This window comes from Bos indicus x Bos taurus, chromosome 7 (assembly GCF_003369695.1).
Source record: "Bos indicus x Bos taurus breed Angus x Brahman F1 hybrid chromosome 7, Bos_hybrid_MaternalHap_v2.0, whole genome shotgun sequence".
Classification (NCBI taxonomy): Eukaryota; Metazoa; Chordata; class Mammalia; order Artiodactyla; family Bovidae; genus Bos; species Bos indicus x Bos taurus.
The window spans coordinates 7753878-7779234 of record NC_040082.1 but is presented as its reverse complement, the minus strand read 5'-3'; the positions used below and the strand labels follow the sequence as shown (position 1 = coordinate 7779234).

Here is a 25357-nt window from a genome sequence, read left to right as displayed (position 1 = left end):
TCACCACCCGAGAGGGCCACATCTCTGCAGGTTCAATCCTACTCTAAATCTGGGTGATGTTTGTGGATTTTGCAAGAAAATGGTTGGATAAACTCCCTTCCCAAGTGAAAGAAGAAATACCTTCAGTTCATTTTTCCTTTTTACTGCTCTTACTGAAGTGTGTTCTCCTTTGCCCCTCCCTCCCTTTCTTCATCCTTCCGTGTCCTTCCTTCATCTCTTCCTTTCTTTTCTCTTTGCTCCCTCGTTCCCTGGCTTCCTTACCTTTATTTCTGTTTTTGGTCTCAGATGCTTATTAAAATCAATAAAAACTACCAAAACATCTGTTTGAGTTAAGATGCTTATTGGTTTACTTAAAAGTTCAGGTGTTATTCTGGGTTCAGCTAGTAGTTGATCAAAGACACCGTGAGTAGCTAGTTTCTTTCCATTTCTCTACTTTACCTTCTGCAAAGTCACTTCTGAATCCAGACCTGTCTTTAAAGATTATCTTTTTGATAGCTTTCATGGGAAATTAGGAAAAGCTTTTGCTCCAGAAATCATCCTTTCTCATAGCCAGAATGGAACCTGACACAAAGCTGAAATCATTGTTATCCAAGGAAATGGAGTTTGTGATTCGCTGAGGCCAAGGAATTTCAGTTTGGGCTCAGTACCAACCCCATTTTAGGCATGGCCTAAAATGAGGGATGTGATTCACTAGAACGAATATACCTGCTAAACCTATTCTCTAGGAAATTTCACTTAGTCCTGAGACTTTAAATTTAACTAAACACTAGTGACTGTATTTTATATTACATAATATATAATAACCAGTAAATTATATAATGTGTGTGTTTACCTCCTGCTGTGTGTATGCATATGTGTATGCATATATGTGTGTATGTATGTGCTGCTGATGCTAAGTCACTTCAGTCATGTCCGACTCTGTGTGACCCCATCGAGGGCAGTCCACCAGGCTCCTCTGTCTTTGGGATTTTCCAGGCAAGAGTACTGGAGTGGGGTGCCATTGCCTTCTCCAGTGTATGTTTGTGTGTGTGTGTGTGTGTGTGTGTGTGTGTGTGTGTGTGTATGGGTAGGAATGTATGCATGTGTATATGTATGTATGTATATATATACACATATCTCCAGTATGGGACACTCCTCTTTTATTTTATTTTTTTGTGTGTGTGTGTGTGCATCCAGTTTCCTGTTCAGCACTTCTACTCTGACGTCTAATTGTTGTCCTTGTTCAGTCGCTAAGCTGTGGCCAGCTCTTTGTGACCTCATGGACTCCAGCACGCCAAGCTCCTCTGTCCTCCACTAGCTCCTGGAGTTTGCTCAAGTTCATGCCCACTGGGTTGGTGATGCCATCCAACCATCTCATCCTCTGCTGTCCTCTAATCCTTTTGTCTTCAATCTTCCTTAGCATCAAGGTCTTTTCCAGTGAGTCACTTCTTCTCATCAGGTCGCCAAAGTATTGGAGTTTCAGCTTCAGCATCAGTCCTTCCAATGACTATTCAGGGTTGATTTCCTTTAAGATTGACTGGTTGGATCTCCCTGAAGTCCAAGGGACTCTCAAGTCTTCTCTGGCACCACAGGTTAAAAGCATCAGTTCGTCGGTGCTCAACCTTCTTTATGGTCCAACTCTCACATCCATACATGAAAACCATATAGCTTTGACTATATGCACCTTTGACATCGAACAGACCCTTACAGTTTAGCATGTCTCAGACCAAACTCCTGAATTCCGTCCACTGTAGGCTATTTTCCCTTCTATTCTTTCCTATCAGTAACAGCTTACCCAGTCGCTCAGTGCCAACAGTGCGGAGCCATCTTCTTTTCCCTCCTACTTCGGGCCTCTGTGGCTCCACACTCACTGAGTATCCTGCATTTCCCTCCCTCCACTGCTCTCGTGAAGCTGCCATCATTTATTTCTGTAATGACCTGGTGACTCTTCTTGGGGCTTTAGCTCTCACCCCCTTACTCTCTTCTATTCTGTCTATAAACAGTGATGTTTTAAAAGCATTAGTCAGATTTTCTGAGACTCCCTAGTGACATCCTATCACACTGAGAATAATCTGCAAATTTCTCAGTATGACATGAAAGGGCCTTCATAATCTGACCCTTGGATATCTCACTACCTTCATGTTTTTCCCACTAATAATCTGCTCCAGACACATGCCTTTCTGGCAGTTCCGCACCCACATTAAGCACTTCTACTGTTCTGAGCTTCTTCATTTGCTCTGCCTGAAATGCTCTTCCCTAAAGTCGTGTCATAATTCAGCCTAATTCCTCACTTCTTTTTCTTGGTTTGCAACTCAGATTTTACTGTTGGAAAGAAAACTTTTCTGACACTGCCACCACCACCTAAAATTTCGTACGCTCTCAGTATCTGTAAGTATCCCCTTATCCTGCTTTTGTTTATAAAAATAATTTTTCAACTTTTCCCCAAGTTCTACCTAGTATTATGTGTATGTATGTTCATCTTATATCCTGTCCCAGCCCATCTTACCCTACTGTATCATCATTTATCACACTTGCATGTAGCCTCCATGAATGCAGAAACTTCATTTTGGTCACTTCTGTATCCACAGTACTTGAAACACTGGTTGGAGCATAATGAGTGCTCAGTAAATATATAATGAATAAAAGTCTGTAATGTAAGTTTTCAAACTAAATTCTCATTTGAACTGCAGTTTGAAAGATCAGTACCTGAAAAGTATTTTCTAACATCCCCCCACCCCCAACCCCCCGGTATAATAGCTAAAATACTTGTTACCCATTCTGGGCACCGCTATTCATTCTATTTTTCCTCTTCTTTTCTTTGAGTGTTTGTGTGTGTGTGTGTGTGTGTGTGTGTGTGTGTGGCTTGTCTTTAGCTCTTTAGTGAGTGCATAAGAAAAACAGTGATTAGAAGAAAATAAGATTATGTATTTGGGAGACTATTTGTAATGATTAAGCATCCATTCTTCTGTTAAAGATAAACTCTTTTTCTTCTTTGAGTGAAGTAGTGTTTTCTGAGCAGAAATAAGAGTCTGCCTAAGTTGTAGGTGTTCACATTCATGTCAATACATTGCTTTTGCTGGATTCCTGTGTTTTATGTAAGAAATAGTGGGCTGATACATTTTGTACTTCAGCTATTGCACCTTTTCTGGTTGCTTTGTTAAACATGTTCAGTCCTGGTGTTGGGAAGATCCCCTGGAGAAGGGAATGGCAACCCATCCCAGTATTCTCGCCTGGAGAATCCCATGAAGAGAAGAGCCTGGAGGGCTACAGTCCATGGCGTCACAAAGAGTTGGATGTGACTGAGCAACATGACACTTTCAGTAAACATGTCCCAGTCTGTGGGACTTTGTCATTTGTCTTTGAAACAGAAATGCATCTGTGGGAAAGCACTTTTATTTTATTATTTTTTAAATTTAATTTTTTAACTATATATGGGAAAGCACTTTTAAAAGGCCTCATTATACATCATCTGTTTGTTAGTTTTACCAGTACTTTACTGGGCCTCGTCTGTTGATAAAGGATAAGTAACTATAGGCAAAGTCCAGATGTGGGGATTCTTTCATCTACCATTAGGATAAGAACTTTCGTGCACACCATTAATTATATAGATTCCAAAGCATAGCTAAAATATGACCTGGTGTCAGGATATTATCTTATTGTGTACAGTAAGAAATGCATGGTTTAGGGAAAATTTATATTCTTTCTTTTCTCTTTTGGGAACACAATTTTTAGAATGATTACAGATTTATTAAAAGAAACAAACTAATGCTCTTTGATGGATTAAGTTTTAGTATTTTTTCCCTCTTTCAAGAGGTTAGAGTAGTTGGATTTGGGTGAAAAAGTGGTAATAAGTTTTTCTGAAATTCGTCCAAATCCTTCGAATTAAAATACGCAGGGCTTACTGAAATTGCCTTTTGTATGTCTGTCTGTCCCTGTATGCAGCACAGACGGACCACCACATGAAGGCACAGTGGGAAGGTGGCCACCTGCGAGCCAAGGAGAGAGTCCTCAGGAGAAACAAACCTGCCTTGAGCTTCCAGCTTCCAAAAATGTGAGACAATACATTTCCATTATGTGACTGACTGAGTCTGTGATATTTGGCAGTCCTGGCAAACTAAACATTTTTTATCCTGTGTATTTTTTTAAAAATTAGTATCTCTTCACATGACTTAGTGAAAGGTGATCCAAATTATTATTAAACATTTTAGTTCATCCACTCTTAAGGGGAAGAGAAGGGAGATTTACCTTTTGAATGTAGGATTATCAAAGAATTCACAGTCATATTTTTAAACTGCAATATTTTTGGAGAGAATGGAGGAGGTAGTTACTGGGAAGGAACATGGATTGAGGCTTTTGTAGGATACTCTATAATCTATTTCTTCATTGAGTATTGCTTCCATGGATATATTTCTTTTGTGATAATTCCCTGTGCTCTATCTACACTTTTGTGAATTTTTCCATATGTGTGTTATATTACCAAAAAAGAGTTAAAATGCTTAATGCTAATTTTGATCATCTTTCACTAAAACGTTTAGCCATCTGAAGAGATACTTTTAAAGAAAATACACAGGATTCAAATGTTGTTAAGTGTAAACAGGCTAATTAATCATGTAGATGTGCAGCAAATGGTGTACAATAAGTTGATATTTTCTACATCTACCAGAACACCAAATATCCTAGCATAAACTATCATAATATATGATGGCTCAGGGTACATCTAGTACTTAGAATTCATGAAGGCAGTCAATTTTTTTCTGTACTCAATTCCGATTAGTTGTAAGATTAAATATTTTTGTTAAGATTATGGTTATGTGGCTTCGTGGTATATCTTTTTGCCACAGATGCCTCAGGATAAAGACAGATCCTGCAGAGAAGGTGAGTGCTGTGCACTATTTGTACAGAAAGGTTGTGGCATTGTCGCCAATATTGGAGATGCAGGTGTGCCTTGGATTTACTAAAGGATTGCATTCTCCACTGCATTTGACTCTGTGTTAAATGCTGCTATGAAAAAGGAACAGATAAGTAAGAGATTCTCTTGGGTGTATGGGAAGGCACATCTTAATGTCAAACCCCTCAGTCTCACTGAAACGAGGCTAACACACATGTTTTAAAGACGTAAAGATAAATCCTGTGTCTTTAAGGCTCACTCACTGCTTTTTTAAACCTCTGAAATTACTTCCATGATGATGAATTCTGGTTCTACTGATAGGTGACATTAGAAAAGTGAGAGGGGACCCTTGATAATTATGGCAGAGTGTGCTTTGGAGAGGTCCCGCTTTCTATATGTAAAAGCCACCAGGTTCACTCTTTATATAATTCTGAACTGAAATGAAAATTAATATATGGTAATCAGAGTTCACCTCTTGAGAATACTTACCTTGAGAATACCACTTTTATCTAAGTGTTCATTAGCAAAGGTAATAAATCTAATATTCTCTCCCAAATAATCATGCATTAAAAAGCTATTTCCAGAACCAGAGTATAAATGTGCACCATCTGAATTAACAAAGAACAATTTTAAAGAAACTTAAAGATGAGTTTTAAGCAGGTGCTGGGATTTTATTAACTATTTTTTTTGTGTGCCACAAAAGAGAGCCATCTCTCTTTGTCAATCAAGGCTCCTAGGCTTCATTTAGAATTTTTGACATTTGTAGATATAAATAGAGCATCTGAATAAGAGCAGGATATTTAGGTGACTCTTCTAGCAGAGTTCTGAAGGATGGGGTTATACACACTAATAATGTGATTATCAAAATTGTTTTTGATGATGTACAGGATTAAAAAATGGGTCTGATGATTTCTTAGTCTGCACTCTACCTAAGGGAAATGGAAATAGATGAAAAGATGTACAGCAGTTAAAAAGATCAGAATACTGAAAGAGCAGTTATTATTATTACAGTAAATTTGGTCTGGAACATTTGAAGATGAGCCTGAGCCCTTGGTTGATAACCATTGCCCTGAAGAAACCTAGAAATGATTTCCCTTGGAAGTAGGCTAAGGAAGATAATTCCAAAAGGACTTTCTTGATTACAGTTAATAAGCTTTCAGCCTGTAGTGATGTTCATGCACACAGAATGAACAAAATTTCTGATGTGGGCTTCTGAATACAGGGGCCTTCAGGATTTTGCTTGGAAAAAAGTAGTCCTTTGTTTGTGTGTCTTAGCAGTGGCGGTCTCTATGTGTACATTCATTTGTACGTGGAAATTGGAATTCACATGGATGGTCTATCTAGAGAATATGCATTCTCACGTTCATGAACATTCCATAATTTGCAGCATGGGTGTTTGGGAGGTTAGATATTATCTAGTGGGAATGGCATGCTGCTGCTGCTGCTGCTAAGTCGCTTCAGTCGTGTCCGACTCTGTGCGACCCCATGGACTGCAGCCCACCAGGCTTCTCCATCCCTGGGATTCTCCAGGCAAGAACACTGGAGTGGGTTGACATTTCCTTCACCAATGCATGAAAGTGGAAAGTGAAAGAAGTCGCTCAGTCGTGTCTGACTCTTAGCGACCCCAGGGACTGCAGCCCACCAGGCTCCTCCATCCATGGGATTTTCCGGGCAACAGCACTGGAGGGGGTGCCATTGCCTTCTCCCAGGGAGTGGCATAGTAATTCTCGTTTCATTTACATTGGATACTTTTGTAGCAGTGTCACTTCATGTGTAGTACTTATAACTCAGAAGCAACTCCATTTTAAACCTGCACTTGTGAGTGTATATGTGTTTGTAGGTTTCTATTTTAAGAATATAAAGGTGCTTCTCTTCACCTGAACAGTGTTTTTCAAATGGGGTATCGTGTGGGGCAGCCTAGGTCAGAGAAGAATATGAATGCCATGGTAACGGAAGAGGAGAGGAGGGCTTTGGAGCAAGACAGCTTGACTCTGAATCCTGCTCTCAGTACTTTAGTCCCTACTTTCTTTATCTGTAAAATAATGGTAATAATACCCTACCTCATAAGATATTTTAAAATTAAATGAGCTAAAGAATGAAAAGCGCCTGTATGTTATTTGAAATACACTGAACCGTGAGTAGCCAGCGGACATTATCGCATTTCTTTCTAGATCGGTGAACTTCATGAAAGGGTGGTGATTGTGGTAGAACTGCCTTCTGCTGTGTTTCCAGCACAACCAGCTGCCTCACCATTATGTGCCGTGGGCCACAAGAGCAAAGAGACTACAGATGGCCTGGAACAAGCCATTCCCTCTGCCTGAGACATGATTTAGAGTGAATTCTGAGGTTCAGTCTTCACAATTTATCAACAGTCTATCATTTAATAGACAGAATTAGAAGGCCAAAATAGGAATGGCACATTTTAAGGCTTCAAAATTTGGTATTCCAGGGCAGTTTGGAAGAATTTATTCAAGATAGACATATGTGCCAGGATTGAAGAATAAAAATTAAGGGCGGAGTTATTTAGAGTACATTCACCATTCCAAAAGGCAATATGGGTAATTCATAGCAGATAGTGGCAGCTTTATAAGACATCATCATCAATAAACATTTATAAGCATCCACCAGGGCCAAGACCATACCTGGCACTAGAAATTACTGAATAATTGCTTAACTCCAAGTTTCATTGGTTCTGGAGACATGGTCATGCATTGGTGCATAAGGGAGTGTTCATGATGGTGAATGATCACAGTAAGATTTTATCATCACTATTGAAAAGCATGCCACGTATGATTTCCAATTTATGATGGAAGCAACCAAAATATGGTATGTTCAAATATGTCATATTATGAAGACTTTATTTAATGTATAAGTTATTCCAATGAAAATTTTAAAAGCCTTGTAAATAACACTTTCTTTGATGCTTTTTCTTTTATCACTTTATACTAGTCAATTTTTTGATGGGTTTTACAACCATTGACACATACTCCTGAACACAGTGAAACTACACACAAAGGGAATTCTCTCAGAAAAAAAAGTTTAAAGATTGGAATTTTATTTCAGGCCACAGCAGAATGCTTTAGAGCAGATAGAGATCTAATGAGTTATCCATTGGCACCAAGACTCTAAACTCTGTCTTACAAATGGACTTGATGTAATTCGTGTTAGCCTGGCAGGAACAAATTGACAATGGAAAGTGTGGGCTCACTCATACATTGTGCTGGCTTATTGACATTAGTGTACCTTGTTAGATAAATCTACACATTTTCATCATCGGAGGCTCTACAAATGATATTAAAATTATCTTTGAGTTTCAAAAAGGAGTCCTTAATTACTACATAGTTATATCTGTCTTTAATAAAATGTCTCCCCCCTTTTTTTTTTCCTTTTGTAGAAGAGAAACTAAGAGAGAAATACCTTCGACCAGAGGGCTCCTCAGATTCTGTTAGCTACATCACAGGGATTCATTCTCTTAAAATGCGGATTCTGATTCATTAGGTTTGGGAGGGATATGAAAAATTTGCATTTCTAACAACTCCCGGCTGATACTTTTGCCTGTAGTTCATGCACCACATTTTCAGTAGCAGAACCTGAGCTAACTCATTGGCATGACTTCATTTTAAATGGAAATAGCTGAACTCTAGGGGAAAATGTGCTTTGGTTATTATTGGAATTTGGTTACTTTGAGTGCTAGCCACACCGAGGAAAGACATTCTAAGCATCGTCTATGAACCTGTGACAGCAAATTTTGTTTTCCAGGATACTCTTTGTTTTACGTAAGAGTCCTTTCAGATTTTCTAATCTGTGCCAGTAGTGAAGCTGCAGTTTTGTTTCTGTTGTAAATTTATCAGGATAGCATATCAGGAAACCTTCCTTCCGTAAACAAAGTCTGAAATGTTTTATTTCTATTCCTTTGCAAATTAACATAGAAGACTGTTTTCAATCTTGGATGTTACGACCTATTATCTTGTTTTAGTGTCTCATTTATTATGTATTGGTTTAAAATTTTAAAAGAGTATCAGATATAGTTTACCTTTTCTTTATTCTTTACATACTGGAGCGTTTCTCCCAATAAAACTAATTTGAGAAAGTGAGGAATATTGCCCTTTGAAAGAAATGCAGAAGTAATCTTACGGGAATGAATAGTCAAATTCTTGGGGTTTTGAGCTCCCAGGTAGACTTTAAAAAATCTACTGCAAAGTCAGTCATCTGAAAGTCAAAGCTCTTTTGAGTTGGAATGGGTCTGAATATCAAGAGCAAAACCTGGAGGTCTCAGGGCAGAGGGTTTATGCGGGAACCTCAGAATGGGGACGAGTATATGAATGACATGAAGGCATTGTGCCCACTCGAATGGAGCTAGCTTTGTTTTGATCGGTGATTAGAAGATCAGAGGGACTGTAGTCTCAGAGGCTGCCTGGGATCACGGTCTGGGTACAGGGGAAGGTAATGGGGTGGAGAGTATGTATGAAACACAGATCTGTTTAGGGCATCATGGGAGCAGAGAGAGAAACATGCCCTGCCTTGCAGAGTACAGTTGCTGAGACTAGAATCCTCCCTGGAACACTTATGTCTAGTGGGTTTTGGAGGGATAAAGCAGCAAAGACTGAGAGGAATACCTCCGACACTTGGCCTTGGTGGACTCTCTCAAAGTCCTGTCCTCCTAAGTGGGGAAGGAGACCTTTCAGTCTGGATCAGAATGAGGAGTAGATACATGCTTGGACTGGGTACGACTGAGGCCTTCAGAAGAAAATGGCAGTATCTGATGAAGGAGCCTAGACGAGATGAGTTACATACAACGTGGAGAGTTCAGAGTCCTGGGCCAGGTGTCCAACAATACAAACATACAAACAACCCTTTAGAACATAGCTTACCTCCAGTAAGAGAGGAAGGGGAAGTCAGATGGGGATGGGAGTGCTGGAAGAATCCTAAGGAGTGAATGCAGTTGAACTAAACAGAGATCAACTTAAAGAAGTGACACTGCTTAACTTGAATTGCAAAGTCTGAGTTATTCTTTCGCTGTTGAGGCTCATGAAGTAAATTAAATATAACAGTCAAAAATGGGGAAAAAACAAAAAGCACAACCTGAAAGTTGAGAGTTATGTTTTATTCAGTGGGCGAAACTGAGGAATTAAGCCCAGGACACAGCTTCTCAGATAATTCTGAGAGACTTCTACAAAGAGGAAGAGGGGGAATATAGGAGTTTCCATAACAAAACCAGGTCGTTGGAACATCAAAAGATTGCTGTTACTAAAAGAAGACCGGATATCTCAAGTTAAGGCATTTAGCACTTCTGTGTATGAGAAGATGCAAGAGTCGGAGCTCACTGAGACCATTCCCTTCCAGAGGCCCCTGAGCTGGCGGGGGCCACCCCTCTGTGCTTTCACACCCAGAGTCTTTTCAGGGTATGGCAGTTGACTGAGGGGGCGGGCACTGTCTGTTTCCACCCTGAGTTCTCCAGGCTCGCTGCTGGGGCAGCTGTAATGTGATGGCTTGATGGCAGCAACGCCCTTTGTTCATGACAGGCAATATTTTAGTTCTGAAGTGTAGTAATACAGTTACAGTTTATCCGTCTGAGTTCTGTGCCTGTGCCAACTCATAATCTCTGTAGTAAGATGATGATAATAATGCCAGCCCTGCTTACTTTAATTTTAAATAATAGGAAAAACAAAATTCCTATGGAATTTGTAGAGTATTAACTTCAGGGTTAATTAAATCACGTCATCGCCCTTCTTACATTCTTTGAACTCATCTCCTTGTTCCCGAAACAAAGCCCTGTACCTTTCCCCTGACCTGAGAGACCCACTGTGTCTTGCTGTTCGCCAGCTCTGCAGCCCAGGCTTGTTCTATTGCCCCATAACTATGTTTGTTTGTTCCAACCTCACGTTCTTAGAGTTCCTTAAACTTGACTTGCAGTTTTCCACCACAAGGCATTTTCAGATGTTATTCTGTCTCCTTGGAAGATCCTCCCACCGGTAGGTCAAGTTTCCTTGCCAAATACTTTGTATCACATACTGCTTCTTTACAGTCTTGATCACAGTTGAAATAGATTTTTGTTGCTGTTGTGGATAATGTCAATCTTCCCTCACAGGTCTAAGCTTCAGTAGTCCAGTTCAGTTCAGTTCAGTCGCTCAGTTGTGTCCGACTCTTTGCGACCCCATGAATCGCAGCACACCAGGCCTCCCTGTCCATCAGCAACTCCCGGAGTTCACTCAAACTCACGTCCATCGAGTCAATGATGGCATCCAGCCATCTCATCCTCTGTCACCCCCTTCTCCTCCCGCCCCCAATCCCTCCCAGACTCCCTCAGAGTCTTTTCCAATGAGTCAACTCTTCGCATGAGGTGGCCAAAGTCCTGGAGTTTCAGCTTTAGCATCATTCCTTCCAAGGAAATCCCAGGGCTGATCTCCTTCAGAATGGACTGGTTGGATCTCCTTGCAGTCCAAGGGACTCTCAACAGTCTTCTCCAACAGAGGCCGTGTCTGTTTGCTGATGTAGCCCCAGTGTATAGGATAACCCAACATGTTATACTCTTTAATATTTGGGGGAACACTCAAAATGAATGAGTAAATGGTATGATCTGATACTCTCATTCTACCTAAGATGTAGGGTCTGATGAAAGTGAGTTTTCTCCTTGCTTAATGATAATCAAAGTTGTTTTTAATGATACCTTGGGGAGAGGATGGGGAAAAAATTCAGATATACTAAAAATACATTCAAGAATATTGTCTCATTTAAGAAATCATTAATTACCCTACCCCATAGTGTTCCAGTCTTTTTAATATATGTTTATTTATGAAACCTTCTCTTAAAAGAATCATTGGTTGTACTTCTATTGTATTTCAGATAGGAGGTTATGGTTAGAACATCACAATATTTTATTTATTAAAAGAAAATTGGTCTCTTTGCAGCTTATTAAGTTCTGTGGTTTTTTTAGAAAATGAATAACCATGGTTGGCCCCTGTAGATATTTTTTCCCTATGTTAACTGAAAAGCCACATGATATTTTGAAAAGATGTTTGCTGTATCTGTAGGAGTGAAACAGTAAAGACCAATGAGACAGCCAAGACAGTCAAAAATGTCACCAGATAAATGAATCCCAGCTTGTATTTTTTTATACAAGATTACACAATTTTAAATTGCACTAAAATGGTACTAATTTGGCAATCTTGTCTCTGATATGCTTCGAGTCTTAAAATTCTATGAACTGTAGACTGGAGGGGCACTCACCCCAGGTTTGAATGAAATGTATTTACAGCACAGTGGGAGAAAAGTTTTATTTTATTCCTGGTTTTCTCTATGCTTCTTAGTGCAGAAGCAGTGGAGCCAACAAAACCATATCAATATTTAGCATCTCTTCTTTAAAAATGACAAGCTTTAGAAAAATAATTCAATATCAAGGTTAATAACCATAGCTCTGACTGCCCAGGTATGTTTCAAACACTATTTGAGGAAAGAGAATATTTCTCCTAAGAAAACTGTATGAATGTCAGACAACTATTTTTTCCATAAGACCTTATAAATAATAACTAATATTGTGCTAGGACAATAGAGGATTTTCTCAATATCCTCTGGGTGCCAGGTAGAATACTGGCTGTTAGCTTGCATTTATGACAAAGTATTATTTTTCTGCTAAAACAGATGGATTTTGAATTGACATTTTGGCATCACAGGAAAATACATACTGTCCTTTCAAACACCCCTCTCGGATACATCAGGAAAGCAACTATTAAGTGAAATGTAGGACAGCAGGGCTTCGTTCTACTTTTCTTATTCGTGTTTATTTGTTTGAATTGGCCATAGATAGGTTCCTAAGAATTGGAACTGTGTCAGAAGTGATTTGATTAAAGTCAAACAACAAGCAGAGTTATACCTTATCAAATGACTTCCCAAATGACTTTTTTGTGGGAGGGGCCACCTTCATGGACAAAATGTAGCAAGTTCAGAAAAGCTTTTCTGGGCATTGTTTCATTTGCAAGATGTAGTTAAAACTGGAAAATGACAGGAATATTTGCCAAATACAGATACTAACAGAATAACTTCCACTCCCATAAGTGTGGAAGTATTTAGTGTTGAGTCCTATGTGACAACTTGAAAATAACATATAAATATTACTGAATAGAGATGTTTCCAGAATAATCCTGTATCTGTAAATCTGTAAATGTAGACTAAGAGGAATGTTAAAGTTGTGATTACAGAAATGTTTACTCAGGGAAATTATTACAGTGAGGATTTTATTGTAATTTTATTTTTGGGATTGTACATGTATGCTGCGTGCTCAGTTGTGTCCCACTTTTTTGTAGCCCACCAGGCTCCTCTGTCCCTGGGACTCTCCAGGCAAGAATACTGAAGTGGGTTGTCGTTTCCTACTCCAGGGGATTTTCCCAACCCATTTTCCCAACCAATCTTTTCCCAAAGATTGAACCAGAATCTCTTGTACTGGCAGGTGAATTCTTTACCACTGAGTCACCTGGGGAGCCGGTATGTGAGATCGGGTCAATAAAGTAAGACTTACTGATTATTGCATTTATTTTGTTGTTGTTGTTTAGTTGCTAAGTTGTGCCTAACTCTTTTGTGACCCCATGGACTTTACCTTGTCACGCTCTTCTGTCCATGGAATTTCCCAGGCAAGATTATTGGAATGGGTTGCCATTTCCCTCTGCAGAGTATCTTCCTGATCCAGGGATTGAATGCTTATCTCTTGCATTGCAGGCAGATTCTTTATCACTGTGTCACAGTCAGAGGTGGATTTTACTAGGTAAAATTAGTTATGTGCAGTGCAATATTCAAATATATTTTATTTTTATATGAGAATTTTCTTTTTTCCTTCAGCTTCTCTAAGTGTTCACACATTTAATAGATCAGATTTGTTTTTTGAGCCACTTAATTGCTTTCGATTCAAATATGTGACTGTTTCCAATATAAAGCTATACCAGGAGCATTTTGACAACTCAGCTGAAGACTTTCCTTCAGTCATGTTGGCCTTTGAGGGCAGGAGGAGGAGGGGACGACAGAGGATGAGATGGTTGGATGCCATCACTGACTCAATGGACATGCGTTTGGGTGGACTCCGGGAGTTGGTGATGGACAGGGAGGCCTCGCATGCTGCGGTTCATGGGGTCGCAAAGAGTCGGACACAAATGAGCGACTGAACTGAACTATACACACTTAACCCTGCTCGTGTGAGCCATTTTAGTAAGCTACAGATAGTTGTGCCTTTACTTCACTTCCTGTAACATAATTTTCAATCATTTTGATGAAAGCTGTCAGTTTATTCCTTATTCATTTCTATCTTTCAAAAAGACTCGGAAGGCACTGCATTGTCATCTGCATGTCCAGTCATTCCTTTCAGTCCTGAGTTATTCTTAGCAGTACATTTGCTTCTGCACCATGAACTTCAGACTGTCAAACGATACTGTATTGTTGAGACTATCAGTAAATATCTTTATATGCAAAATATTATTATTATTAATATTCCAGACATTTAGTTATGATTTTTTTTTTTACTAACAACTTTATTTGTAAAGCTGTTTAAAAATTATGTTTAGTTTATATTAGCCTTAGCCTTTTGCACCCCACTCCAGTACTCTTGCCTGGAAAATCTCATGGATGGAGGAGCCTGGTAGGCTGCAGTCCATGGGGTCGCTAAGAGTTGGACACGACTGAGCGACTTCACTTTGACTTTTTACGTTCATGCATTGGAGCAGGAAATGGCAACCCACTCCAGTGTACTTACCTGGAGAATCCCGTGGACAGAGGAGTCTGGTGGGCTGCCGTCTATGGGGTCGCACAGAGTCGGACATGACTGAAGTGACTTAGCAGCAGTAGCCTTTAAAAATCATGTTTCTAAAGCTTATGGTTAATACATTAGTAGAAGAATGTTTTGAGGTACCTTTTCCTTTATATTAAACCAGTTCAGTCAGCAGAGCGAAAGAGCATTGCCTTCTTCTTAGAGTTCTCATTATCTGAATGATCTAGTTTTTACTGTAGTGATCACAGTGAATCACTTGAAAATGAATATGCCAAGGGAAGTGTATGTTCTAGAAAGTTTCGGTATGTTTAAATTGCCTATTCATATAATTTAGACCTCAAATTCATACGAAGCTTATAATTTAATCAAAAGGATGATGTTGTCAAGCAATTATTTTGAATTCCTAAAGTATGCCAGATACAAGCAGTTTGTCATTTCAATCATACAGATGGGGAGGACACACACATGAAGACACTGATGCTCAGCAAGGCTGAATAACTTGCCTAGTGTTCAGTTTAGTTCTGTCACTCAGCTGTGTCCAACTCTTTGTGACCCCATGGACCACCCACTGCACACCAGGCCTCCCTGTCCATCACCAACTCCCGGAGCCTACTCAAACTCATGTCCATTGAGTTGGTGATGCCATCCAACCATCTTATCCTCTGTCGTCCCCTTCTCCTCCTGCCCTCAATCTTTCCTAGCATTAGGGTCTTTCCCAATGAGTCAGGTCTTTGCATCAGGTGGCCAGAGCATTGGAGTTTCAGCTTTAGCATGAATCCTTCCAGTGAATATTCAGGACTGGTTTCCTTTAGAATGGACTGGTTACACCAGTCAATTGACTGGATTGCCTAGTGTTACACCTCTGAAAATGGCGGAGTGGGAGTCAGATCTGAGTCCTTCTGAGTCCAGAGGTGGCGATCCACTTAATCACTGAGTTAGTGTCTTTCATGTTTGCTTCTCTTGCCTACAATGCTAAAGATATTCCTTCAGACTCTTGGCTAGTGAATCTATCTTGGATAGGGTTTTCTTTTTTTCTTCAGCTGCATTTTAAAATGATTTAATGAGAGAAAGAGTTTAGTTGAAACTGAAAATTTAAGATGAGACTCAACATTTCTGAATTTCAAAATTCACACCTTGTCCCCATCACAAGAAACTATCTCTTTTTTAAGTTTAGTTTTTATTGATGTATAGTCCTGGAATGTGAAGTCAAGTGGGCCATAGAAAGCATCACTATGAACAAAGCTAGTGGAGGTGATAGAATTCCAGTTGAGCTATTCCATCCTTCAGGATGATGCTGTGAAAGTGCTGCACTCAATATGCCAGCAAATTTGGAAAACTCAGCAGTGGCCACAGGACTGGAAAAGGTCAGTTTTCATTCCAATCCCAAAGAAAGGCAATGCCAAAGAATGCTAAAACTACTGCACAATTGCACTCACCTCACATGCTAGTAAAGTAATGCTCAAAATTCTCCAAGCCAGGCTTCAGCAATATGTGAACCGTGAACTTCCTGATGTTCAAGCTGGTTTTAGAAAAGGCAGAGGAACCAGAGATCAAATTGCCAACATCCGCTGGATCATAGAAAAAGCAAGAGAGGTCCAGAAAAACATCTATTTCTGCTTTGTTGACTATGCCAAAGCCTTTGACTGTGTGGATCACAATAAACTGTGGAAAATTCTGAAAGAGATGGGAATACCAGACCACCTGATCTGCCTCTTGAGAAATTTGTATGCAGGTCAGGAAGCAACAGTTAGAACTGGACATGGAACAACAGACTGGTTCCAAATAGGAAAAGGAATATGTCAAGGCTGTATATTGTCACCCTGCTTATTCAACTTATATGCAGAATACATCATGAGAAACGCTGGGCTGGAAGAAACACAAGCTGGAATCAAGATTGCTGGGAGAAATATCAATAACCTCAGATATGCAGATGACACCACCCTTACGGCAGAAAGTGAAGAGGAACTCAAAAGCCTCTTGATGAAAGTGAAAGAGGAGAGTGAAAAAGTTGGCTTAAAGCTCAACATTCAGAAAACGAAGATCATGGCATCCGGTCCCATCACTTCATGGGAAATAGATGGGGAAACAGTGGAAACAGTGTCAGACTTTATTTTTCTGGACTCCAAAATCACTGCAGATGGTGATTGCAGCCATGAAATTAAAAGACGCTCACTCCTTGGAAGGAAAGTTATGACCAACCTAGATAGCATATTCAAAAGCAGAGACATAACTTTGCCAACAAAGGTTCGTCTAGTCAAGGCTATGGTTTTTCCTGTGGTCATGTATGGATGTGAGAGTTGGACTGTGAAGAAGGCTGAGCGCCGAAGCATTGATGCTTTTGAACTGTGGTGCTGGAGAAGATTCTTGAGAGTCCCTTGGACTACAAGGAGATCCAACCAGTGCATTCTGAAGGAGATCAGCCCTGGGATTTCTTTGGAAGGAATGATGCTGAAGCTGAAACTCCAATACTTTGGCCACCTCACGCGAAGAGTTGACTCATTGGAAAAGACTCTGATGCTGGGAGGGATTGGGGGCAAGAGGAGAAGGGGGCTACAGAGGATGAGATGGCTGGATGGCATCACTGAGTCGATGGACGTGAGTCTGAGTGAACTCTGGGAGTTGTTGATGGACAGGGAGGCCTGGCGCGCTGCGATTCATGGGGTTGCAAAGAGTCGGACACGACTGAGCGTCTGATCTGATCTGATAGTTGATGTACAGTGTTGCGCTAACTTCAAGTGACTCAGTTATACACATATATTCCTTTTTAAAATATTCCTCATTTGAACTGATTCAAATGTATGCTTTTTAACAGAGTGAAGTAAGCCAGAGAGAAAAACACCAATACAGTATACTAATGCATATATATGGAATTTAGGAAGATGGTAACAATAACCCTGTGTATGAGACAGCAAAAGAGACACTGATGTATAGATCAGTCTTATGGACTCTGTGGGAGAGGGAGAGGGTGGGGAGATTTGGGAGAATAGCACTGAAACATGTAAAATATCATGTATGAAACGAGTCGCCAGTCCAGGTTCAATGCACGATACTGGATGCTTGGGGCTGGTGCACTGGGACGACCCAGAGGGAGGGTATGGGGAGGGAGGAGGGAGGAGGGTGCAGGATGGGGAACACATGTATACCTGTGGCGGATTCATTTCGATATTTGGCAAAACTAATAAAAATAAAATAAAGTTTTAAAAATATTCCTTTCCATCATGGTTTATTGCAGGATATTAACTATAGTTCCTTGTGGTATACAGTAGGACTTGATTGCTTATCCATGAAAATATCTCTTAATAGGCCATGGTATTTGAAGATAGCATTTAGAGAATCTCAGTTTCTCAAGTTACAGACATATTTTACATGATTATTAATTCTTTAAATATTTTACTAACAATTTAACTGTTTGGTTTGCTCCTCCCACTTTAAGGAGAAGCTGTGAATAGCTATCTTGTGGGATGTCCTGCTTACTTTGCTCTTTTTCTCAGGGAGCAATTTTATGATAGTGGCTAGAGTTTGTTCTGAATTTCAGATGATGATTAAAAATGAAATAATAATTAATAGTTGTAGAATTTCCATAAGGTATGTGGTAAAGATGATGAAAAAGGAACACATGTCAAGATATTTGCTAATATACAGATGGCCTGTTCAGACTCGGCTTGTATCATCGAGTGATAGAGGTCAGTGAGTGTGAAGAGTAACCATCCTTCTCTTGGTTGAGGAGAGTGAACTCTAAAGGAATGATTAATTGATCTTAGAGTCGGGAAAAAGCCTCTCTCTTCAGAGTCCATCAGCCAGGGGGCCGTGATCTGAACTCAGGCTGTTTGATGCTCTGTCCTGTCCTGTCAGGCCACCCAGGGGTCTGGGTGTCTCTCTGGGAGGCCGCAGAGGCAGAGGCCTGGATCACACAGGTCCTTCCAGAGGTCGTCGGGTCTCTCAGGAAGAGGTTGGGTAAGAGTCGGCCCCCGGCCCTCGCGTGGTGTCCACCGTCGTTGTTGAATTAGCTGCCTTGACACGCACAGCCCTTCTGCCAGCACTGGCCGGTAGTCTGGGCTGCTTCTGCGCAATCACTGGCTGGGACCTCCAGCCCAGGACTACCGTGCCTGCTTGCGGAAGCTCTGTGCAGGCAAGTGTGAGTTTCTCCTCCTTGGTAAGTCTCTGTCTTTCCCCAGGGGTCGCAAGATCCCTACAAGGTCCGTGCCATGCCTGGTCAGGTACCAGGTTCAGGGTTTTCCCCTTTTCTACAGCTTCACACAAGGCAGAGATTGTGAGATTCCTGGGAAATATTTGATGAGGACAGAGAAAGGAAGGGGCTTGTTTGCTTTCATACTGTTAATATTTTAGAGAAGCCATGAGTTACATTGATAAAGGGATTTAAACCAAAGGGCCATCCACAAAGCAGGGTCAGATAAGAAACCCCACAGGTAGAAAGAAAGAGTGTGTTAAGGATAAGGTCCCCGAGACTGAGCTTAGGGGCCTGACAGATAGAGAGAGTGGGATGTAAGGGGATGTGAAATCAAATGTGCCTATTCAGCGGCTGATCAGAAAATGACAGATGGATTCACTCAGCAAGCTGAAGAGGCACGCACCCCAGAAGAAAACAATACTATTATTTAAGATAATGGGGACATTCTTCACGGATTGTTTCTGGAAAAACGAGCAGGCAAGTTTATCCCTTGATTGAGGCACTGACTTCTTCTCAATCAAAGCACAGTGAGTTGACTGTACAAAACTTTTAGAGCAAAAGTAAAGAAAAACAGGAGACATTATAAGCAGCGAGCACTTTACCTCTGTGCAGTTGGCTGTGCCGTTGAGCAGTCACATTAGCCATCTCAAAGCAGTGCTTCTCTGTGTCCTTTCAGGGGTTCCGTGAGGTCAGACGTTTTTTGGAATAATGCAAAGATATTATTTGCCTTTACTGATAAAGGCATGGGTACATGTTAAAGCATTTCCAGAGGCTACATGTGATATCATAACAAATCGAATGCAGAAGCAGATACGTGAAAGTAAGTAGCTGTCTTCTGTTTAATAAAGATTTCCAAAAATAATAATTAAAAACTACCACTTCTCAAATATTTTTTTGTTTCATTTGGACATATATTTTTCACTAAAAATTATTATTATTTTTTTTTAATTTTATTTTATTTTTAAACTTTACATAATTGTATTAGTTTTGCCAAATATCAAAATGAATCCGCCACAGGTATACATGTGTTCCCCATCCTGAACCCTCCTCCCTCCTCCCTCCCCATACCATCCCTCTGGGTCGTCCCAGTGCACTAGCCCCAAGCACCCAGTATCGTGCATCGAACCTGGACTGGCATCTCGTTTCATACATGATATTTTACATGTTTCAATGCCATTCTCCCAGATCTTCCCACCCTCTCCCTCTCCCACAGAGTCCATAAGACTGTTCTATACATCAGTGTCTCTTTTGCTGTCTCGTACACCGGGTTATTGTTACCATCTTTCTAAATTCCATATATATGTGTTAGTATGCTGTATTGATGTTTTTCCTTCTGGCTTACTTCACTCTGTATAATAGGCTCCAGTTTCATCCACCTCATTAGAACTGATTCAGTGTTATAATATGATGGATGTATTACTTTTCTCTTAAAATGAATTGATATATTTTAAAATTCTCAGCTTTAATTTCAAATGTTAATAGACAAAACCAACATCAAAAATAGCTCTTAGGGGAAAAAAAATAGCTCTGAAGGGCCTCTATTATGTTTCCCAGGTAACTTAGTGGTAAAGAATCCACCTGCCAATGTAGGAGATGCAAGAGATGCGGGTTTGATCCCTGGGTCGGGCAGATCCCCTGGAGCATGGCACGGCACTGTATTCTGGTATTCTTGCCTGAAAATTCCCCTGGGCAGAGGAGCCTGGCAGGCTTAGTCCAGGGGATGCAAAGAGTCAGACAGGACTGAGCCCAGGACACACACGTGCATACTCACAGCCCTCTATAATTTATGAGTATATAGAGATCCTGAAAGTAACAAGTTCAGAACCTTTGTCTTTAGGGATATGAGAATGTTCCTTCTAAAAAGTGCCTGAGTATGACACTGTAAAGGATCATCGTGCCCATTTCTTTTTTTCCTTTCGGAAGCCTGGGAGGCATACACCTCCTCGTAGCCCTGCAATAGGGCAAGCCTCTGTTACTAGTTCTGGCAGTGTGTTGTGGGTGGCAGTGACATGTGTCACTGTCTGTCCCAACGTTTGATATCTGATAAGAGATTCTTAAGCACTCTGCTGTCCTGCTGTTGAGACTGTGGAAGCATGTGTTGACATGACGGTGTCAGAGACTAAGGCAGCTGGAGTACTGAGCCCACTCTGAGCGGAAAGCCACCCTGGAGAGCCACCGGGACTGGCAGTGGGCCTAGCAAGAGCTCGAGGAGGACGTTCTTGCTGATACGTCTCTGGGGCTTGAAGGCTGGAGACCACTCTTGCATAAACTAGTCTTTCCTGGCTTGTACCTGACTTTTCATGGGAAAACCAGCATGGGCGGACAGCTTTTGGGGTTATGCACTGAGAGCTAAGGGAAAGTCCTCATACTATTAGAATAAAAGGTGATTCTGAATAGTTTTTTTTTTAAGTCATTTGGTATTTTTTAAGAGGTAATTATCTTAAAAAATGACATCAGGCTCTGTGTACCTAATATGTCCAATATGGATAATATGTATGTCCTTACTCCGGAGGAATACGTGAGCTACATAGTCTTCTGTTATATTATTACCTCTTATATTTACAGAGAGCAGTGTTCCCCCATGTATTTGTTAACTCTTTGAATAATAGTTATTAAATGACAACTATGCTGTGTGTTGTTTGTTGGGAATGGTGCAGTGATAAAGACAGTCTTCAGCGTCACCACTTAATTTATAGGCAAGAAATTGAGCGAAGGCAAAGGGCAAAGTCTCCATGCCTGTTGGGTTGACACGTTTCAAGGACTTTCCAGGAAGTCCCTCCAAAGACTTAGGCTTACATCTTGTTGAGCTCTCTGAGCTGCGAGGGAAGCTGGAAATCAGAGTGTTTTTTTTTTCCTCTTGGGCACATGGACAGCCTGAAGAAAACAGGTTCTAAAATAGGTTGTTAACAGGGTGGAAGAGTCGATAGCTATTGAGGAGACAGTCAGACACATCTTCCACACTGGCCCTCGGTCCTTTTGAGAATCTCTCCACCTCAGTCACACCATGACCATCTGGACTCACGTGCATTGCCAAGGCATGAAGTCCTGAGTCCCCAGTGCTCCGGAATATCCCCGAGTCACCTGCCAGTCTGCCCCCGTGGGGATTTCGGGTCCAGCGGCCCTCTGCCTCTCGTGTTACTTTTGGGGTACGGCTGTCTGAAAACTGCAGACACATACCACACAGTTACTCAGCCTGCTGGACTCTGCTCTGGGAGCCAACCCCAAGTCCTCTCTGCTCTTGGCCCCATAGATCTCTGTTCTCTAACCCCTCCTGCCCCCATGACGGAATATTTTCTTTTTGTTAGCAGGGAAATCTGTTTTCCTTCATGATACAAACCTAGTTATTTTGCCTCCACCTAGAAATCCTCTCCATCCTTTGGAAGTCAAAAGATTCATGGGCTATTTTTCCTGTCTACTCTGATGCAAATGGCAACCCACTCCAGTATTCTTGCCTGGAGAGTCCTGTGGACAGAGGAGCCTGGTGGGCTACGGTGCATGGGGTCACAAAGAGTCGGACACAACTGAGCGACTTAACACACACACACTCTGATGCATCTCTCCCTGAAGCACCATTTACATCACCAACTACCTATTTGAATTAAAGAGAGGGAAAAGGAAATTCAAGTTAATATCATAAAGTATCATTGTATCATCTAAGTGATTGTGTTTTCAATATAATGTAAGATTTCTCATATGCATACACACAATATGTGCTGGGAAGCCCTAGGAGCGAGTTCCAGGGAGTCTCAGGCATCCCTGCAAAAGGTGGTGTCTAAATTGAAAAGTTAGTAGAATTTACCCAGTTGAAAATAAAAGAGGCGGGGAAGAGAAAAGGGAGTAAGGGGGAGAATGAGAAGTACTTCAGAAAAAGGAAATGGCACATGTAGAAGCAATAATAAGTATGACAAAGTCAGGGGATTGTCAGTAGCTCAGTGTATGGCTTGAAAGTACAATGTGAAATAGAGAGAGATGTGGTGGAGAAGAAGAGAGAGGAGAAAATAGCTTGTTTGGACGTTATGCAGACAGACCTGAGCACCCCAACAATTGTGTGTTAGTAAGCTCTCTCTTGCTACAGTATGAAAAATAGATTCAAGCTGTGCAAGACTGGGGCTAGGGAGACCTTTTAGAGGTTTGTTGTAATTATTCCAGCAAAAGATAATGTCAGGCTGACCTAATGTCATAGCAGTGGGAAGGAAACAATTGAATGAATTGGAGAGTTATTATGGATATAGAATAATTGCAACATTGAACAGCAGTCTTTGTCTTTGGATTGGCGGTTGAGTGTGTGTTGGTGACATTCTGAGACCACAAACACAGAAAGAGGATCAAATTCTTCAAGACGACCCCACTGTCTAAAACTCCTCCCTGTTTCCTGCTCTGATTTTTTTAGAATTTATCATTATCAGGTATATTTCATTTTATCCTACTTTGTGCATATGCAATAGAATATAAACTCCTTGTGTAAGACATTTGTGAAAAGTTTTTTTCTCTATCATATTGCCAACTTCTAAAACAATGCCAAGTGCATACACTGAGTAAATATTGGGTAAATAATTGTCCAAATGAGTAAGAATTGGCCAGTAGTAAAATAAATAAGGTCAATATTTGGACCTGCTGAGTGTGAATTGCCTTTGGGATGTGCTGTAGACTTTAGAGATAAACATATTAAGTTCAACTGAAGTCTGATTCAGAAATAAACTTTGGGAAGTCTGCAGAATATAGCTAGCCTTTGAAATTATGAGAGTGAATGCAATGTTCACCCTGTAATTAAGATCTTGATTAAAGAAAATATGCTATCAATAGATATTCTTCTTTGCAGCTATAGTTGCTCCTGATGTGAATTTCTTTTATTCATCAATGAGGACATGAACGATTTGTCTTTGTAGTCACCTTCCCTATACTTCACTCCTTTAATCACTTCCTCAGCAGGAATGCAGTCCCTTCATTGAGATGTGACAATTCTTTTAATTTATAACTTACAAATCATCTTCTCTCTCATGGCTTAGGTTACTTGGTACCTCTGGAACCTTATAAAAGTTGGTGATTGATAATCAGGTAGTTCCCAGAGGCAAAGGATATTTATCTTCCATTCTTTGCAATCTTATGAAAATACTCTTGAAAAAAGTTATACTCACCTAAGTATTTTCTTAACACTTCCCATTTTCTTTCTTTCTAATTATTCCTCTTTATGTTACTTTGGCCACTTGATGCGAAGAACTGACTCATAGAAAAGAGCCTGATGCTGGAAAGATTAAAGGCAGGAGGAGAAGGGGATGACAGAGGATGAGATGGTTGGATGGCATCACTGACACAATGGACATGAGTTTGAGCAAGCTCCAGGAATTGGTAATGGACAGGGAGGCCTGGCGTGCTGCCGTCCATGGGGTTGCAAAGAGTCAGACAGGACTGAGCAACTGAACTGAACCGAACATTCTTTAAATGACGTATACCTAAATTATTTTTCTCAGAACAAATTTATGACATCAGACAAATATTTTTTTTTCTCTTTTGCTGTGAGCATGCATATAAGTTGCTTTAGTCCTGTCCAACTCTTTGTGACCCTATGAAATATAGTCCACCAGACTCCTCTGCCCATGGGATTCTCCAGGCAAGAATACTGGGTTGGGTTGCCGTTTCCTACTCCAGGAGATCTTCCCAACCCAGGGATCAAACCTGGGTCTTCTGCATTGCAGGCGGCTTCTTTACCGTCTGAGCCACTTTTGCTGTGTAGCTGGCCTCTAGTTTGCCATTATTTGTAATAATAGGGAATTCAAACATCTGCCGACTAGTCAGAGACAGAGTCAGATTTTGTGAATGAGTCCTGTAAGGTAGAGTTTAGTGGCAGTTCTCTGTAATGGTTGTTTTGGGAATGGCTTAAATTTTTTTTTTTTTTTTTCTGTCTTTAGAGTAAATATGAGAGGAGTTCTGAGATACGGGAGAAGTGATGATGCTCATAAAAGCAGGGCATGTGGCTGAGGAACTGGTGGGGGGCAGGAATCACTAGCGTATTGTAATATTTTTGTTCCAGGCAACAAGCTGTACCACAGGGGTCTTAGGAGGATCGGGGGAGGGGGCTATCAAATTGATGATTTTGGTACCAGAAGACGTATTTCCAGATTTCATACAATAGAGTAATTGCTTTCTTATAACTTGGAGTTAGTTGAAACCTGTTTCTCTGTAAGCTCTTAAAAGAGCTTAAGGGTGAGGAACGTGAAAAGGCATATTTGTCTAGTACTGTCTTTCTCAAGAAACTAGGTCATGTCAGGCTGAGCTTCCTTGAAAGTCACCGGGCCTCCTGTTTCTGCTCGTGCAGTGTGAGGGGCGGCCATGAGGCTGTTAGAAAATGGTTCGTGGTCCATCTATAAATGACTCTGGAAACCTGAGTGAAGCCATTAAAAACTTGGTTTTGGCTTTACCATGTATATTGTGACAGAAAGATCCCCTGGAGAAGGGAAAGGCTACCCACTCCAGTATTCTGGTCTGGAGAATTCCATGGACTGTAGAGTCCATGGGGTCGCAAAGAGTCGGACACGACTGAGCAACTTTCACTTTC

General features: G+C 40.8%; 1 long non-coding RNA gene across 2 annotated transcripts in view; it reads left to right on the top strand.

Annotated features, from left to right (window-relative positions):
* Positions 1-3901: 3901 nt before the first annotated feature.
* The window catches only part of LOC113894956, a 255105-nt gene continuing 233649 nt past the window's right edge, over positions 3902-25357 (top strand). Inside the window, exon 1 of one of the 2 annotated variants that reach the window (XR_003511713.1) lies at positions 3902-4030. This is a non-coding gene — a long non-coding RNA (uncharacterized LOC113894956). The remainder of the gene's footprint in view (positions 4031-25357) is intronic. The other variant, XR_003511714.1, reaches the window with a different exon arrangement.